Raw genomic sequence first — 14,288 nt, forward strand, 5'->3', positions numbered from 1 at the left:
GCAGCAAGTGGACAAAAAAAGCGCCCGTCTTTTTTCCTCCCGAGGAGCGAAGAGAAAAGGGATTTCCGCTCAGTGCTAATCAATCAGGCCGTAATAATGGCTCCCATGCCTAGCTGTCGACCAAAGGGGTCAAGGCATCCCGTGACCCGGCGCTCAGGACCCGGGGGCCAAAGCCCCTCTCAGAATAGCACCCCAGGACAGACTCCCCGGGCTAATTGTCCGAGCCAGTGTCAGCCTTTTCAATGCCCCCCCGCTCCCCACCTTCCACTTTCTCCCTTTTCTTCTCCCCGACTCCTCTCCTCCTCGCAACTCTGCAATCCTCTCACTTTCTATACAACTCCGAATTCCACAATGTCTGCCAGCGTGCAGTATGGAAGGGTAGAAAGAAGGGGCGCTTTCTGATTAAATAAGGAGAGATTGAATAACAAGGGATGGTGGACAGTGAGTTCCAAGATCAACAACCTAACTGTCACAGGTCTATCTATCGCCTCAAATGGTCTTCAGGAAGTTAGGATTCTAGAATCAATGTCTGCCAGCGTGTAGTATAGAAGGGAAAAAGAAGGGGTACTTTATGATTAAATAAGGAGAGATTGAATAACAAGGGACGATGGACAGTGAGTTCCAAGATCAGCAACAACCTAACTGTCACAGGTCTATATATCGCCTCAAATGGTCTTCAGGAGGTTAGGATCCTAGAATCAATGTCTGCCAGCGTGTAATATAGAAGGGAGAAAGAAGGGGTACTTTCTAATTAAATAAGGAGAGATTGAATAACAAGGGACGATGGACAGTGAGTTCTAAGATCAGCAACAACCTAACTGTCACAGGTCTATCTATCGCCTCAAATGGTCTTCAGGAAGTTAGGATCCTAGAATCAATGTCTGCCAGCGTGTAGTATGGAAGGGAGAAAGAAGGGGTACTTTCTAATTAAATAAGGAGAGATTGAATAACAAGGGACGATGGACAGTGAGTTCCAAGATCAGCAACAACCTAACTGTCACAGGTCTATCTATTGCCTCAAAAGGTCTTCAGGAGGTTAGGATCCTAGAATAAATGTCTGCCAGCGTGTAGTATAGAAGGGAGAAAGAAGGGGTACTTTCTAATTAAATAAGGAGAGATTGAATAACAAGGGACGATGGACAGTGAGTTCCAAGATCAGCAACAACCTAACTGTCACAGGTCTATCTATCGCCTCAAATGGTCTTCAGGAGGTTAGGATCCTAGAATCAATGTCTGCCAGCGTGTAATATAGAAGGGAGAAAGATGGGGTACTTTCTAATTAAATAAGGAGAGATTGAATAACAAGGGACGATGGACAGTGAGTTCCAAGATCAGCAACAACCTAACTGTCACAGGTCTATCTATTGCCTCAAAAGGTCTTCAGGAGGTTAGGATCCTAGAATAAATGTCTGCCAGCGTGTAGTATAGAAGGGAGAAAGAAGGGGTACTTTTTGATTAAATAAGGAGAGATTGAATAACAAGGGACGATGGACAGTGAGTTCCAAGATCAGCAACAACCTATCTGTCACAGGTCTATCTATCGTGTCAAATGGTCTTCAGGAGGTTAGGATCCTAGAGTCAATGTCTGCCAGCGTGTAGTATGGAAGGGAGAAAGAAGGGGTACTTTCTGATTAAATAAGGATATATTTAATAACAAGGGACGATGGACAGTGAGTTCTAAGATCAGCAACAACCTATCTGTCACAGGTCTATCTATCGCCTCAAATGGTGTTCAGGAAGTTAGGATCCTAGAATCAATGTCTGCCAGCGTGTAGTATAGAAGGGAAAAAGAAGGGGCGCTTTCTGATTAAATAAGGAGAGATTGAATAACAAGGGACGATGGACAGTGAGTTCTAAAATCAGCAACAACCTAACTGTCACAGGTCTATCTATCGCCTCAAATGGTCTTCAGGAAGTTAGGATCCTAGAATAAGGTTGACCACCACGATGCATACAAAAACCCCCGAGAGAGGACATGCACAGACTCAAACAAGAGAGCAGGAGAATCCAATGACATTCCTTTCATTCCAAGCGTACGCTGCTAATTAACAGCATTACATCCCACAAGGCGGAGGGACATATTGATGGAGATGTATCCCGGGGTTGCACCAGCGCCACATCTCGCATGCCATGCTTCTCTCCCTTCACTCTCACAGTCCCATTCAACTCTCCTCCACACTCCGCCAGGTCGTGGTCAGACGGCGGAGCGGCACAAAAATCCAAAGACTCATTGAGAATGTGAAATAAAAAATCAATTGGCTACTCACTGGGCACCTCCTCTTTATTTCTTGCTTTTTCCTGATCTGTCACTCCCTTGTGTTGTGCCAGTCCGATAGAGGAAAGTTGCCGTCTCCGTACGTGAGGCGTGTGTGTGAGCGCTTGTGTGGAAGAGAGAGGCAAAGTGTGTATGTGTCTGTCTCCGGGTCTCGCAGTGATCTGAGTGAGAGAGCTGAGGCTGTTTTAAACAGACTGCTCTCCCCCATGTGACCAGCCCAGCCACAGGCAGGAATATATTACTGACACACACACACACACACACACACTCTCTCTCTCTCTCTCCCATTCCATGCTTACACTCATCATGTCCACAGTGCACCCCCTAGCCACCGATCAGAGAAGTGTAAGTAGCAGCCCACACCCAGAAGACACACGCAGCAATATGCAGAATGGACAATTATCAACAGGGTTTAGGTTGACAATAAACTGGAATAAAATGTGAGGGGTGTTTTCAATCTATCGTCAAAATATTCTTTTTTTACAAACCGCATCTTTAGGCTTACGGTATTATTGCTCCACAGTTCTCTGCGGTATGGCACTAACAAAGGCTTAATGTGTTTGTAATATTGTGTAAAAGTTCCCTTGTTTGACTTTTGTCATTTCATCAATCAATCAATCAAAGTTTATTTATATAGCCCTTAATCACAAGTGTCTCAAAGGGCTGCACAAGCCACAGCAAAATCCTCGGGTCAGATCTCACATCAGGGCAAGAAAAAACTCAACCAAATGGGACACAATGAGGAACCTTGGAGGGGACCGCAGATGTGGATCTGGGCGACTGGTGCAATGGTTGTCGAGTGGATCTAGTTCATAGTGTGAGAGTCCAAGCTCATGTCTGGAAGTCCACGCAAGCTAACGGAAGAATCATCTTGCTTTCAGCGTCTGTACGACGTGGCTCAAGTTGTTCTTTGTGTGGGGCCAGCAGGAGATCATCTTGAGTGGAGACAGGTCAGCAGCGCAGAGACGCCACCTTAATCACTCGTCTTGAGAACTGTGTGGGCATTAAGGGCGCCGCCCTCAACTGGTTCCGGTCGTACCTAACCGACAGGAGTTTTTGTGTAAAAGTAGACAGTTTTATGTCTTCCACAGCTTCTTTACCACATGGGGTCCCCAGGGCTCAATACTTGCCCCAATTTTATTTGCGCTTTACCTTCTCCCCCTTGGTTCTATTTTTAGGAAGTACAGTATTGCTTTTCATTTTTATGCCGATGATTGCCAGATTTACTTTCCCATGGCACAAAATAACACGGTTCAACGTCTTATTGACTGCCTGCACGACATCAAAGTCTGGCTTTCATCTAACTTCCTGAGCCTAAATGAAGATAAAACAGAAGTTATGTTGTTCGGTCCAAGTCGCTCTCCCTCCCCCAACGTTGACCTCGGCACTCTGACCCCGTATCTCAGCGACTGTGTCACAAACCTGGGGATAAAATTCGACTCAGATTTTAAATTCGAAAAACAAATCAGCAGCGTCGTTCAAATAAGCTTTTATCAATTACGCCAAATAGCGAAAGTGAAACTGCTTCTATCAGGACATGATCTTGAGAAATTAATCCACGCCTTTATCTCGACTCGTCTTGACTACTGTAAAGCCCTGTATGTAGGCATTAGCCAGGCCTCCCTCGCCCGCCTGCAGCTCGTGCAGAACTCTGCTGCTCGTCTGCTAACACAGACCCGCAGACGTGAGCACATCACCCCTATATTAGCGTCCCTTCACTGGCTCCCTGTGCGTTATCGAATCAATTGTAAACTCCTTTTATTTGTTTTTAAATGTCTAAACAACCTCGCGCCAACCTATCTCTCTGACCTCCTTCAGCCTTACTGCCCCACCCGATCCTTAAGATCAGCCGATCAGCTGCTGTTGACGGTCCCTGACACAAGGCTGAAGCTTAGAGGTGACAGAGCTTTCGCCGCTGCTGCTCCCAAGCTCTGGAACGACCGACCTCTGAGTGTTATACAAGCCTCCTCTCTTCCTGTTTTTAAATCTCTCTTAAAAACATACTTTTATTCCATGGCTTTTAACACTGAGTGATATCCATCCTGCAATGGCGCCCCGTATTACACATGCTGTGAACCTGTTTTTATGTTTTTATGTTTTTATTTATTCTATTTTATTTATTTATTTTTTATCGTGTTTTGTTTGTGTTGTGTTTGCTTGGTACTCGTATTATCTTTTAACCTGCCCATTGTACAGCATTTTGGCTACCCCTGTGGTAAATTTTAAATGTGCTTTATAAATAAAGTTGATTTGATTTGATTTGATTCCCAACTGATGCACAGATGAGTGGTCCACCCTGGGTCCCGACTTTGAACAGCTAGCGTCTCATCTGTGGTCACCTAATAACCTCTCCACACAGGAGAGGGGGGCAGAGCAGAAAAGAGACGGCAGATCAACTGGTCTAAAAGGGGGGTCTATTTAAAGGCTAGAATTAATTAAGATGGGACTTAAATGCTTCTACTGAGGTAGAATCTCTAACTGTTACTGGTAGAACATTCCAGAGTACTGGAGCCCCAATAGAAAACGCTCTATAGCCCGCAGACTGTTTTGGGGCTCTAGGAATCACTAATAAGCCGGCGTTCTTAGGAACGCAGATTTCTTGCCGGGACATATGGTACAGTACAATCGGCAAGATAGGCTGGAGCTAGACCGTGTAATATTTTATACGTAAGTAGTAAAACCTTAAAGTCACATTTTAAGTGCACAGGAAGCCAGTGTAGGTGTATATATAAGTGTATATGTATATAGGTACCGTATTTTTCGGAGTATAAGTCGCACCGGAGTATAAGTCGCACCTGCCGAAAAAGCATAATAAAGAAGGAAAAAAACATATATAAGTCGCACTGGAGTATAAGTCGCATTTTTTGGGGAAATGTATTTGATAAAAGCCAACACCAAGAATAGACATTTGAAAGGCAATTTAAAATAAATGAAGAATAGTGAACAACAGGCTGAATAAGTGTACGTTATATGAGGCATAAATAACCAACTGGTATGTTAATGTAACATATTATGGTAAGAGTCATTCAAATAACTATAACATATAGAACATGCTATACGTTTACCAAACAATCTGTCACTCCTAATCGCTAAATCCCATGAAATCTTATACGTCTAGTCTCTTACGTGAATGATATCAATAATATTATTTGATATTTTACGCTAATGTATTAATAATTTCACACATAAGTCACTCATATGTATAAGTCGCACCCCCGGCCAAACTATGAAAAAAACAGCGACTTATAGTCCGAAAAATACGATATATAAAATGTATTTACATCCATCCATCCATCCATCCATCTTCTTCCGCTTATCCGAGGTCGGGTCGCGGGGGCAGCAGCCTAAGCAGGGAAGCCCAGACTTCCCTCTCCCCAGCCACTTCGTCCAGCTCTTCCTTTGGGACCCCGAGGCGTTCCCAGGCCAGCCGGGAGACATAGTCTTCCCAACGTGTCCTGGGTCTTCCCCGTGGCCTCCTACCGGTCGGACGTGCCCTAAACACCTCCCTAGGGAGGCGTTCGGGTGGCATCCTGACCAGATGCCCGAACCACCTCATCTGGCTCCTCTCGATGTGGAGGAGCAGCGGCTTTACTTTGAGCTCCTCCCGGATGGCAGAGCTTCTCACCCTATCTCTAAGGGAGAGCCCCGCCACCCGGCGGAGGAAACTCATTTGGGCCGCTTGTACCCGTGATCTTGTCCTTTCGGTCATAACCCAAAGCTCATGACCATAGGTGAGGATGGGAACGTAGATCGACCGGTAAATTGAGAGCTTTGCCTTCCGGCTCAGCTCCTTCTTCACCACAACGGATCGATACAGCGTCCGCATTACTGAAGACGCCGCACCGATCCGCCTGTCGATCTCACGATCCACTCTTCCCTCACTTGTGAACAAGACTCCGAGGTAATTGAACTCCTCCACTTGGGGCAAGATCTCCTCCCCAACCCGGAGATGGCACTCCACCCTTTTCCGGGCGAGAACCATGGACTCAGACTTGGAGGTGCTGATTCTCATCCCAGTCGCTTCACACTCGGCTGCGAACCGATCCAGTGAGAGCTGAAGATCCTGGCCAGATGAAGCAATCAGGACCACATCATCTGCAAAAAGCAGAGACCTAATCCTGCAGCCACCAAACCAGATCCCCTCAACGCCTTGACTGCGCCTAGAAATTATGTCCATAAAAGTTATGAACAGAATCGGTGACAAAGGGCAGCCTTGGCGGAGTCCAACCCTCACTGGAAACGTGTCCGACTTACTGCCGGCAATGCGGACCAAGCTCTGGCACTGATCATACAGGGAGCGGACCGCCACAATCAGAAAGTCCGGTACCCCATACACTCTGAGCACTACCCACAGGACTTCCCGAGGGACACGGTCGAATGCCTTCTCCAAGTCCACAAAGCACATGTAGACTGGTTGGGCAACCTCCCATGCACCCTCAAGGACCCTGCCGAGAGTATAGAGCTGGTCCACAGTTCCACGACCAGGACGAAAACCACACTGTTCCTCCTGAATCCGAGGTTGGACTATCCGGCGTAGCCTCCTCTCCAGTACACCTGAATAGACCTTACCGGGAAGGCTGAGGAGTGTATTTACAGTATGGGCATAATATAATCAAACGTTCTTGTTCTTGTCAAAAGTCTAGCAGCCGCATGTTTTTGGTTCTTTGTTTGTTTATCTTTTCGCCTGAAAGGGACAAGGCACACATATGCAACATTTAGATTTTGTGACACATATGCGGTTCTCTCCAAAGTTTCTCATTGTATCCCATTGGGTTGAGCTTTTTCTTGCCCTGATGTGGGATCTGAGCCCAGGATGTCATTGTGGCTTGTGCAGCCATTTGAGACACTTGTGATTTAGGGCTATAAAAACAAACTTTGATTGATTGAAATAAGTGCTAACGTTGTCAGCATTAGAGGGGCCCTCCGATGTCCTAGTCCAGGGGTCGGCAACCCGCGGCTCCGGAGCCACATGCGGCTCTTTGATCACTCTGATGCGGCTCAGCAGCTTACTTGCCGACCCCCCCGGTTTTCCCGGGAGACTTCCAGATCTCAATGCCTCTCGCAGAAAACTCCCGGGTTTAATATTCTCCGATTTTCACCCTAATAGTTATAATAAGGGCGTGCCATGATGGTACAACATTTGGCGCCCTCTACAATCTGTATTAACTGCGTGCCAGCCCAACCCCTTGTTATGCATTATGCATTTTCTGCTTGCACACGTACGTGACAGCAAGGCATACTTGGTCAACAGCCACACAGGTTACATTGACGGTGACCATATAAAACAACTTTAACACTCTTACTAATAATGCGCCACACTTTGAACCAAAACCAAACAAGAATGACTAACACATTTCGGGAGAACATCTGCACCTTAACACAACATAAACACAACAGAACAAATACCCAGAATCCCATGCAGCCCTGACTCTTCCGGGCTACATTATACACCCCTGCTACCACCAAACCCCGCCCCCAACCCAACCCTGCTCCCTCACACATCAACCCTCCCATTGTTATCTTTAATTTGTGAAACTGGTCAAAATGGATCTTTGACTGGTAAAGGTTGCCGACCCCTGTCCTAGTCGGACACTTTTGAATCAGGACCAACGTGGTCACGTGTGGTCAGTTGTGGGTAGCGTACCAAAGAAAACAAGGAACACCGGGCCACTCCCCACCGATCGTAAGACAAAGTCTTGAAGTTATAGCATATTCGAAAGTTGTCTGCGACTACTTGATGCACCATTTTTTAAAGGGAATAACCAGCTTGTTCTGAATGGTGTTGATTCATGTATTTATCCACACCCAACACCCTCTGCAGTGGACAATCATAACAGGGAAATTGTTTTCTGAAGCATGTAACTCTGATAAAAGAAAACCAAAAAACAAATGCATATGTTGGCTGTCAGGAGGACTTTTTGAGAAACATCAAAGCACACACAATCACTGGAATGATAATAATCGACTTACGGAAATTTTTTTTTTTTTTCTTGATTGGTTTTGACAGCAAGCAACAGTTACAAACACACCAGGAATCCAAAGCAGTCAATAAGTGGCTCTCAGTCACTTGCATTCAGCGAGGAACTCAAAACTGGAGACTTTCTTCTGCTAAAAATACCGCAAAAGCATTTGAAGACTTATCAAAGGGAAACTAAATTGATTATTTGGTCGAAATCCCTTTCCTGACCTAAACCCCATGGAGCATGTTTTCCACTTACTCAATACAAAAGTGAAAGCAGCAAGACCAACAAACAAGAAGTAAGTAAGATTATTTTAAAGCTCTGCCAGGTAGGAAACTTGGAATCTGGTAATGTCTCTTGTCTTTAGATTAAGGTAGTCATTTACCTACCGTATTTTCCGGACCATAGGGCTCACCTGATTATAAGGCGCACTGCCGATGAGCGGGTCTATTCAGGTCTATTTTCATACAAAATGTAAAAGACTTCCTTGTGGCATACTTGCCAACCCTCCCGGATTTTCCGGGAGACTACCGAAATTCAGCGCCTCTCCTGAAAACCTCAGGTCCTCATGGACCTGAGTCCGCTAACCCACAACATAAAAAGCATACCTGCCCAATAACGTTATAACTGTAGAATGATGGAGGGCGAGTTCTTGGTTTCTTATGTGGGTTTATTGTTAGGCAGTTTCATTAACGTCCTCCCAGCGCGGGAACAACACACAACAACAGCAGTCACGTTTTTGTATACCGTAAAGCAGTTTGTCTGCCGTAAACAGCAATGTTGTGACACTCTTAAACAGGATAATACTGCCATCTAGTGCATTTGATGAAAGCACTTTTGTGCGTGCCACACAGCAATGCATCATCAGAGAGGGTGTTCAGCATGGTTCGAAAAATAGTGACAGAGAATAGAACAAGGATGGACAATTCAACCCTTAACTCAACAACAATGAGTAGATGAGTGTTATGTGTGTGTATATGTGTAAATAAATGAACACTGACATTAAAGTATTTATTTTATATATATATATATATATATATATATATATATATATATATATATATATATATATATATATATATATATATATATATATATAATAAAATACATATATATACGTATATATACATATATATATATATATATATATATATATATATATATATATATATATATATATATATATATAATAAAATACATATATATATATATATATATATATATAATAAAATACATATATATACGTATATATATATGTGTATATATATATATATATATATATATATATATATATATATATATATATGTATATATATATATATATAGCTAGAATTCACTGAACGTCAAGTATTTCTTATATATATATATATATATATATATATATATATATATATATATATATATATATATATATATATATATATATATTTATATATATATATATCTATGAAATACTTGACTTGGTGAATTCTAGCTGTAAATATACTCCTCCCCTTTTAGCCCCGACCACGCCCACCCCCACCCACCTCCCCCCACCTCCCGAAATCGGAGGTCTCAAGGTTGGCAAGTATGCCTTGTGGTCTACATAACATGTAATGGTGGTTCTTTGCTCAAAATGTTGCATAGATGATGTTTTACACATCATCTTCAAGTCGCTTTCTGACAATCTCTTCAGGATGTGCCGTTTTGTGGCCGGTCTTATTTACGTGGCTCACTTTCGACAGCGTCTTCTCCCCGTCATCTTTGTTGTAGCTGTGTAGCATGCAAGGACGGGAGTGGAAGATGTGTCAAAAGATGGCGCTAACTGTTTTAATGACATTCAGACTTTACTTCAATCAATAACGGAGCAGCATCTCTTCATACGGAAACAACAACGCCCGAAGTGTGTCCCGTGAAAAACCGTCAGACCGGAACTCTCTAATAACTAAAGTTCCTTGGGTGAATAATGTAAACTCACCACACCTGTATGTTTTAATGCTTTTATGGTGAGTTTACTGACAGATATAAGTAAGAACTTTACACTACTTTATATTAGAAATGGCAACAGTGGAGGATGAATGTCACATAACAAGAAGATAGAGAAAAAGAAGAAGCTTATCGACTACGGTGTAGGCCTGGACTACAAAGGCGAACCCGTGCAATTTTTCAGGATTTATGCAGATCCCAAATACAGATCAGCAGGTACCAGAAAGTAAGAAAAGTTGCTTTTGCATTTTTGCATATGATTGTGAAACAAAACGCCAGATAATACGTCTTACCTTATACACACACACCATAATAATACTCCTATGTTGAAGCACAGTACAATCCATCAAGCGGTGTGGCTTCATAGCCTACCAAAGTCCTACTAAAACGTTTTGATCGATTTTTTGAGCACCGTGTGTAATGTTCTATATTCTCAATGGAAATTTGAAAGTTGGTGTTGTTTACTTGAGTCATATTGCCATCATATTGCAGTTTACGCATATCTCTTATGTGTGACTGCCATCTACTGGTCACACTTATCATTACACCGTGTACCAAATAAAATTGCTTCGAGGTCGGTAAGCAAAACCAGAATCATTCTGTACAAAAAAAAGATTTTAAGTGCGCCTTATAGTCCAGAAAATACGATAATATGATATTCAGGTGTCATGTCTGGGTGATCATGTTTTTGTTTTGGTCACGTTCGTTTTGGGTTTTGGACTTTTTGTGCACTTTTGTTTTGTCACCATAGCAACCCATTAGTTTTCACCTGTCACGTCACGCACCTGTTTCACGTTTTGAGTCACGCACCTGCTTTCACTAATCATGTCCGTAGTATTTAAGTTCATTCTTTTCAGTCTGTCGTTCTGACGACCTCTCCACATTTATGCTTATGTACTCTCTTCATCCTCTAAGATCCTGCTTCATGTCCCTTGTCAAAGTAAGTTTTTGTTCCATGTTTATAGTCTTTTTGTTTTTCATAAGTTTGTTCTCCGCCACTGTGCGTGCTTTTCATTTGTACTTTTTTGCTATAGTCTTTTGGTTTCATCGTTTATTCTCCGCCACTGTGCGCGCTTTCATTTATTCCTTTTTTTTTGATAATAATAAATAAATCATGTACCTTCATTCCCGTCTCGCCCGAGCCAACTTTCCGTTGCATCCCGGAAAAGCACACACCCGAGACCAAGTCATGACATCAGGTAACCTGCCTTTATGTAAATTGTCCATATACCGTATTTTCCGCACCATAAGCCGCCCTGGGTTATAAGCCGCGCCTTCAATAAACGGCATATTTCAAAACTTTGTCCACCTATAAGCCGCCCCGTGTTATAAGCCGCATCTAACTGCGCTAAAGGAATGTCAAAAAAACAGTCAGATAGGTCAGTCAAACTTTAATAATATATTAAAAACCAGCGTGATGTGGGCGCGCATGGAGTCGTATATCAACATGGACGGAGCTGCGTGAAAAAAGCCACCCGGCCTCTTCGCGTAAACTTAACTTAACCACTCGCTCATCTTCTCTTCATCCATCCATCCCTTCGAGTTAGCTTTTATGATGACGCCGGCTGGAAAGGTCTCTTTTGGCAAGGTCTTCCTTTTGAATATCACCATGGGTGGAAGTTTCTGGCCATTAGCATGGCAAGCTAGAACCACAGTGAAGGATGACTTCTCATTCCCTGTGGTGCGAATATTCACCGTACGTGCTCCCGTTGTATCCACAGTGCGGTTCACAGGAATATCAAAAGTCAGTGGAACCTCGTCCATGTTGATAATGTTCTCTGGCCGGATCTTTTTTTCAGCTATCTTGTTTTTACAATATGCACGGAAAGTAGCCAGCTTTTCTTGAAAGTCTTTAGGCAGTTGCTGTGAAATAGTACCGTAGTCCGTGTGCGGATGGAGAGATTGCGTCTTTTCATGAACCGGATCTCTGTCGCTTAGTAGGAGCCATTTTGTGGTCTTTACAGATGTAAACACACAAAGGAAATGAAACGTACGGTATATCCGCGCGCTTTTTCTTCTTCTACGCGGGCGGGTGGTTGCTTACAGTAGAAGAAGAAGCGCTTCCTGTTCTATGGGGGCGGGTGCTTACCTTGGCGGTTGCTTGCGTAGAAGAAGAAGCACTTCCTCTTCTACGGGGAAAAAAGATGGCGGCTGTTTACCGTAGTTGCGAGACCGAAACTTTATGAAAATGAATCTTAATATTAATCCATATATAAAGCGCACCGGGTTATAAGCCGCACTGTCAGCTTTTGAGTAAATTTGTGGTTTTTAGGTGCGGCTAATAGTGCGGAAAATACGGTAAATGCCATATTTTCATGAAACTACTGAGATAAAGCTACACTTGAATCAAAAAGGGTACATGAGGCAGCAACATAATGTTACAAAAATTAATAGTTTTTTTGTTGTTTTCTGTGTGTGTGTTGGCACTTTCAACACAACATCACTTCACACCTGGAAGCCCTGACCTTTCACACAATGAAAACCTTTTAAAATGGACCTTTAGCTGCAGAGCTGCATCGCAGGTGGAACACGTTTAAGGAACACCAACTAGGGAAAGTGGCGCACATTAGCTGGTTTCACTGGAATACATGCTGTTATTTGGGATTTATTTTGAAAAGCTTTTTTTTTCTAAATATTCCAGTCCAATTCCAAAGTGCTTCAAAAAATATATTTTTTTAGTATGCGGTTTATTTGTGTGGCACATGCCTCACAAGTTACATTAAGGAATATTGCATAGTTTTATTTACAGTACATAGTTCAAGCAGAGCTTATTAAATCATAATGTTTCACTGTATATATGTTTACTTATCTCTAACATAAAAAACAACATTATCATCAACACCATATGCATAATTCCTTCATTCTTATAATAAAAAATAACACACTTAAAACAAGCTCAATGAGAACTGAATGTTTACACAACTTCTCTGCAAAGCACTGCCTAATTTTTTACTCTCATGAACCCATACAGAGTACAGTTGAGAATGGGTATCGATTCCCAGGTATCGAGTACTGTATCGGTTCAAGTCGGAGATACAAACCCGAGTTATGCTCAAATTTAAGCTACTATTGAAGTAACCCAATATTTTTAGCTTTTCTTTGTTAATGTCAATTAATGGCAGTTAATTAGAGATAAATGTACATTTTCAAGCAATTGAATACACAAAGAGGAAACGTCTACAAAATTGCATTTGTAAGGTTTAATGGTGATGAGTATAGAGCGCAGAGGAAGCATATACATGAGGTCAAATAGGATTATAGCAGTATCATGCTCCTATTGTGCTCAGTCGCACACAATTTTCTATTCCCCTGCCATACAATTACAAAAAAACATAGTTCTAAGTCATGGCAAGATTCGTATAGATTTTTAGAAGATATTTCAGCCAAAATGACACTGGCACAACTTTGATAGATTATAACCCCCTGCTGCTCAAAACTATTGCTGCTCTCACAGGAACAATTTGACATCGATTGTTATCTCTACTTTCTGGATTTATTGTGCAACACAGAAGGAAAAATGAGTCCAAGATTTATATATATATATATATATATATATATATATATATATATATATATATATATATATATATATATATATATATATATATGTATGTGTGGGGAAAAAATCACAAGACTATTTCATCTCTACAGGCCTGTTTCATGAGGGGGGGTACCCTCAATCGTCAGGAGATTTTAATGGGAGCATTCGCATACCATGGTTTATATAGGGCACAGAGTGGGTGGGTACAGGCTGGCCTAGGGGCGTGGTGATTGGCTCATGTGTTACCTAGGAGGTGTTTCCGTCTGTGGCGGCATGCTGTGACAATTTCGCTGCGCTTGTTGAGGGATGACAGGTCTGGACGGTAAATAATAAACAGTTTCTCTTTCAAGCATAGGTTGCATCTTTTATTACCACTATTGTAAGGTGTGCTGGATGCAAGAATTTGCCATGTTATTGAATATTCAACATTATTGTCTTTGAGGTCCCAAATGTGTTTGCTGAGTTCTGTGGTATTCCGCAGGTTTTGGTTCCTGAAAGAAGCCTTGTGATTGTTCCATCTGGTTTTGAATTCTCCCTCGGTTAATCC

General features: G+C 42.4%; 1 protein-coding gene across 1 annotated transcript in view; it reads right to left on the reverse strand.

Annotated features, from left to right (window-relative positions):
- cntfr (ciliary neurotrophic factor receptor) overlaps positions 1 to 2,478 on the reverse strand; it is an 850,210-nt gene extending 847,732 nt beyond the window's left edge. Inside the window, exon 1 of the mRNA XM_061980911.2 lies at positions 2,268 to 2,478. The gene's annotated coding sequence lies outside the window, so the exon portion shown is untranslated. The remainder of the gene's footprint in view (positions 1 to 2,267) is intronic.
- Positions 2,479 to 14,288: the final 11,810 nt, after the last annotated feature.

The sequence above is a fragment of the Nerophis lumbriciformis genome, linkage group LG20 (genome assembly GCF_033978685.3).
Source record: "Nerophis lumbriciformis linkage group LG20, RoL_Nlum_v2.1, whole genome shotgun sequence".
In the NCBI taxonomy this organism is placed as follows: domain Eukaryota; kingdom Metazoa; phylum Chordata; class Actinopteri; order Syngnathiformes; family Syngnathidae; genus Nerophis; species Nerophis lumbriciformis.